This window comes from Tupaia chinensis, unplaced genomic scaffold (genome assembly GCF_000334495.1).
Source record: "Tupaia chinensis unplaced genomic scaffold, TupChi_1.0 Scaffold000308_1, whole genome shotgun sequence".
Classification (NCBI taxonomy): Eukaryota; Metazoa; Chordata; class Mammalia; order Scandentia; family Tupaiidae; genus Tupaia; species Tupaia belangeri.
The window spans coordinates 876366-882365 of record NW_006159798.1 but is presented as its reverse complement, the minus strand read 5'-3'; positions in this window follow the sequence as shown (position 1 = coordinate 882365).

Genomic DNA, 6000 nt, shown 5'->3' with positions numbered 1-6000 from the left:
AACCACAAAAAAAAAAAAAAAAAAAAAAAAGGCGAGGAAGACGAGGGGGGAGCAGAGGAAAGGGGTCTCCAGTAAGATGTAAAAACTAACCCTATAGCAGACTCTCTCCTGATGATGAGCACATTGTATGTTAACTTCCAAATTCCTGACACATCTGGGCAGTCTGATAAAAAATAAACAAAGACTTCAAAAAAAAAAGATAAACAGAAGTGCCATGTCCAGGTCAACACAGAAGCTGAGGATTTAGGAGCAATTAAGTCCCTGACTTGCAGAAATCTTAGAAGGGGTGTGATTATAAGTCCTGTGTCTTCATGTGTCTTCAGTAGCTCACACCATGTTAGTATAGATTTCTGAACAGGATGGGAAGGGGTTGGTGAGGAGGACGGGTAGAGTTGTGGGTGGGATCTCTCATTGATACCTGAATTACAAAAGACTGGCTCTAAAATCTTGGAACCCAGGGTAAATGCCTCTGAGATGCTCGGATCACTAAGGGTGTGGGAGTCTGGAGCATTGGACATCACTGTTCTTTAGTTTGGAAAGAGATGTCTCAGAGGAGGTGACCCTTGATCAGGGACTTGAGGAAAAGGTACACAGAAAGCTTACTTGTAGGTAGGGTATAGTGAGCACAGCTCTAGAGAAAGTGAAGCGTGAGCACCTCCCTTTTGACATGATTCTGCCACCATTTCCCTTTCCCTGTAACCTGACCTGTGCCTCCTAAAATTCCCCACTGAATGCTTATCACTAGCAAATAAACAATGCCGTCCATGTCTTCCTGAGTATTTATCATCAGCAGCCAATTGTAACTGTCCTTCCTGATACTTTGTAAATTGCTCTGGCATAATTCAAGGCTCGTAGTTCTTTTTCAGTTTGTGGGTTCCCTCTCCCCCACCTTTGTGGTTTTTGCCTTTATAAACCTTCTTCAGGGCTGCAAGGTTCTGGAGTGATTCAAGTCCTCTTGCAGTTGCCAGCTAATAAATGCTCCTTTAATTGGGCTAAAACTGGATGTCCTCTTATTCTCTCACTGATTCAAATACAACAAAAGGACATAAGATATGCTTGTTTATTCAAGAATCTTTAGGCTGCAAGTAAAATAAAACTAAGTACAACTGGGTTAAATAGAAAAAAAAAGTGGCTCATGTTTTAGGCATAACAGAAACCAGTATCATTGGAAATACTTCCTTTTCTTTCTCTCACCTTGATTCCTCAATGTTAACTTATTCCTCAAGCAAGCTCTCCACACTCAGAAGAAAAACTGTCAATGCTACCTCTAGACCTCAATCACACCTACTTAACCCCAGCAATAAGACAGTTTTGATTTTTTTTTCTTAATGGCTCAACTGTTGGTTAAGGTTTTAGCCACCCAAATTAGGTCACATGTCCACATGACACTCTGTGGTGAGGAGATGGCTGGAGTCACATATCTATCTCTAGTGGTTAGTTCCACTCCAGTTACAAGGGTTGACATTGGGGAATAAGTGGGTTCTGCAAATCAAGGATATCTAATAAAATAGCATATTTTGGACAAAGTCAGTAAGTATCTATCACCATAATTTTATAAACAAAGCATTTAGTGAAATGACTATTGGCTTTGTTGATTGATTTATTTAACTGTGTTATTGTTTGAGAATAGTGTAGAGACACAGGTCTATTTGTAAGTTGGGACCATATCACTGAGGGCTTTGTAATGGTCATCTCCTTTATAGTCCATGTCAGGAGAGCATTATTTAAATGAAGGTCCTGCAAAATTCTATCCTAATGCCATTTCTGTTTCCTGTCTCTGCTAATGTTGCCCATTTGTAGGCCCTCTCTACTACATAGATTTTCGAGATGTTTTCCCATGTCCAAGGGAATCTCAGAGAACTGTGAGGCACTGAACTATTGCTCTGTCATTTGAGACCTATGTGTTCACTGATCATGAAGCCCAGTCTATTAGAAATTTCCTTAGAAAGGCTCATGTTTCCTAATGTAGTCTTTGCCAGTTACTCACTTTGGTCAGAGATCATGGCCTCTAATTTAAGACCATGGACTATTGCATCAACGCAGTTATTTATTTATTTTGAGATTTTATTTTATTTATTTATTTATTTATTTATTTGGTCATAGGATGAGTGCATCCACCACCAGAGAGACAGAGACAGAGAGAGAGAGAAAGTGAAGAATCACCTCCTGGGGGGATGACCACACAACACAATCCCTTCTCCATTTTCCTCTTGGGATTTTGGGCACACATGCACACACACCTGGTGTTAGTTTCAGGCCACCAGGAGAAGGACTCAAACAGTAGTCAACCATGTGAGAATCCAGTCCCTTAACCACTTAACCACCTGCTGCTCTTAATGTAGCTATTTATTTGTTTATTATTTATTCTTCTCAATTTAACAAATAATCCTACTTGAAAGAATGATATTTGATGCTACAGAATATCAGTTTAGTTGGTAGAGTGCTTGGCTACAATGTATACTTTTCTATACTTGAACTTTTTTGGGTGGCCAGAAAGTGCTTCACTTTGAAGTGGGTATGTCCTGTCATTCTTATTTTTTTTTTAAGTTACTGAGTGCCTTAGCTCTCAGTCAAAGTTAGAACCCATTTTATAGAATTTAAAAGGTAATATAGTACAGAAATTAATCCAATCAGCACAACAATCATTGAGAGATTCACTAGTGTCAGACACTGAATTAAGCACTAAGAAAATAAATATTCTTGCCCCACATAAACTTGAAGACAACTATGGAAAATAGAATTAGTTTCAATATGTATCACATTTAAGATGATAACTAATAAAAACAAAATGATGTGAACAAATTTACAGTATCCAAGAAAAGTAGATACTGTTTAAGCTCAGTTTTTAAGGATTAGTAAACTATTCTTTAGAGTGGACTAAGGGGAGTGAGGGATGGCCATTGATGACACAGGAAGCCACATGGGCCAAGACACAACACTGTAAATACCAGGATATTCGGAGCACAGGGAGACTTTCTCTCTCTTTCTCTCTCTCTCTTTCTTAAGAGTTCCCCTCCCATAGGGCATGTGCATTTGCTAGAGAGAGAGACAGTGAGAGTGAGAGGGGAAAGTGAGAAATCACACCCACCCCACCCCCACAGAGAGATGGCCATACCATAATCCCTTCTTCATTCTCCTCCTGGTATCTTTGATATACACACATATACACACCTTGCATGAGTTTCAAGCCACTGGTTCCAGGAATCATACTGTGATCAGCCATGTGGGAGTCCAGCAACATAACTGCTATGCTATCTGCTGGACCCAAGCACAGGGATACTTTCAGAGCAGACATGAGAAAAGTCAGACCTAGGCAAATAGAGAACAGGCAACACCAAAAATAGAAGCTCCTTTCAGCTAGCATTGTTTATGAACTTATGGATTTATTCATTTGCCTATTTATATTTACTTATTTAGAAAGGAATGGCTTATCACTAATTAATGATCAAGTGATGGGCACCTAGAGGGTTGCTCTGTCTCTTATACTGAATAGGAAGCTCCACACCAAAATCCCCTCTCAGAAAAACAAGTCTTTCAGAAAACCAGTCACATCCTCCTTAGAATTGGTGTGTTGTAATTCAGTGTTGATTTTGAAAAGTCTGCCTCTATATCTACCAACACTTCTTTGAACAAATGCAGTATTTTCCGTAAAAGATCTGGCCAGTACAAACGTATCACAGGCAGCTGTCCAGCTTGTCTCTAAGTGGTGTCTTAGTTAGGGCTGTGATAACAAAATACCTTAGACTGGATAGTTCGTTAACAACTAATTTGTTCCTTATAATTTTGGAGACTAGAAAGTTTGAGATCAAGATACCAGCAGATTCAAGACCTTGTGAGGGCCTTCTTCTTCAAAGATGGCAACTTCCATGTGTCTTCACATGATAAAAACTCAAAGAAGCTCACTTGAGCCTCTTTTATTGATATAAGGGAACTAATCCGATTCATGGACCCAAAGGCTCCACCTCTTCGTACTATTTCATAGGAGTTAGTTTATAACATATAATGGAAGAGGTACCAATATTTAGACCATAGCAGACAGGGATAAAGTGGGCAGGAGAGGGAGGAGAAGGCTTCAGTGGTAACGGGAGAGATAATATCATTGACTTTGTATGATTAGCACAGTGTGTGGAGTAAACCTGCAGGCTTCAGGGGTTGCTATTTTTATGAACGATATGGAGAGACATCCTCTGAACAAGTTTGATGAACTGAAGGAAGTGTAGGAAGGGGGAAGAAGGGAAGACGACTATGCAAATGAAAGAGCCCATGAGGGCTTAATTAAGGGAAGTGAGACTACCTAAGCAAGGGACATCTAAATTCAGGATTTTTGTGGTATAAGAAAATAATGATTGATTATTGGTTATTTAATTATTAATCATTTGTGTTTGGAAGGGAGTAGAAGAGAAGAGGAGTTTCAGTGAGAATCCAAAAATTCTGATTATGAAAATTGGGTGGAATTCCAAAACCAATGTTCACGTGGATAGAGATGGGAATGCAAGTGATGTGGAGAAAGAGTGGTTGCAATAACAGCTTTCCTCAGGGTAGCTAAGAGACTTACCTCATAGAGTGGCAAATTGTGGAGAGTTGGTTCTGCATTCAGCCTCTAATGGATAAAACTGGCATTTTGGTAGTTGAGTCACTTGTGTAAATTTCACTCTAGAAGTTTCCGACAAATTTACCCCAAAATAAAATAATAATGAGAAGATTAAAAATTTTCTTTCACATCATTGAAGTGAGAATGTATGTAGCAAGGAAAAGCAAGGCTAAATTATTAAAGCTGAACACTTGTCTAGCCACTCTACTGAAGATATTATTTTTTATTTTTTAGAAATATTTTTGCTAGGGGTCGGCAAGTGGCGTGGTGGTTAAAAGCTCTGGACTCCCACATGACCGACCACGGTTCAAGTCTCGGAACTAGTGTCTTGCTTTCTCACTTCCTCTCTCTCTCTCTCTCTGATCAAACTGGAAAATAATAATGATAATAATAATGAAGTTAAAAAAATAATTATAAAAAAAAGAAATATTTTTGCTATAGGTTGTATGTGCTTGCTAGAGAGACGGAGAGACAGTGAAAAATCACCGCCCTCCCCCGCAACCCCGGAGGAAGGACCAAATTGCAAGCCCTTCTCTTTCATTCTCCTCTTGGGATTTTGAGGCACATACACACATATGCCCAGTGTGAGTTTCAAGTCAGTCTGGGACTTGAACCATGATTGGCCATGGGAGAGTCCAGCGACGTAATCATTACACCATCTGCTGGTCCCATGAAAACATTATTTAAAGAGGAGCTAAATAAAGATGGATAAAGATAGTTGCAAAAAAGATATCAGTTAATTCAACACTAATTGACACAGCCTTGAATGGTTGTTATCTCAATGTATAGTGATAAAGTTCAACATTGTCTAGAACCTTGATTTGGTGAGTTGAGTGCATAATTAGATGAATAGAGGAACTCCTTGTTGTCATCTCTTTCTGAGCCTTAATAATGTGCTTTCTTGAGTTATTTCAAGCCAGTGATAGAGAATTTATGCTTTTGCAAAGCTACTCATTATATGGTATGACATCTGAAATAATTGCTTCTTTGCACTGAGGCAAAACTTGCTTCTCTGTAGCAATGGACCATCAATCCTTTTTTCTGGATCCCAGAGCAGTATCAATTCACACACAGCTTTATGTTTATGTAACAACTACTGATAATAATCCCACAGTCATTTCCTATAGACACATCATTCATCTTAAAAAAAAAAAAAATTACTTTAGAGCCAGCAGGTTGGTGGTAGCTAGGGCAGCTGGGTCTCACATGGCTGACTGTGTGGTTCAAGTGCCACACCAAACCACTTGAAACAAACACTGGACAGATGGGTGTGCAGGCCCACAATCCTGAAAGGAGAAATAGAAGAGAAGGCATTTCTATGTGACCATGCACCTTCTTACTTTCCTCTTTCTCTCTCTCTCTCTCTCTGTCTCTCTCTAACGAGCATTTGAGTCCACTAGTAAATTTAA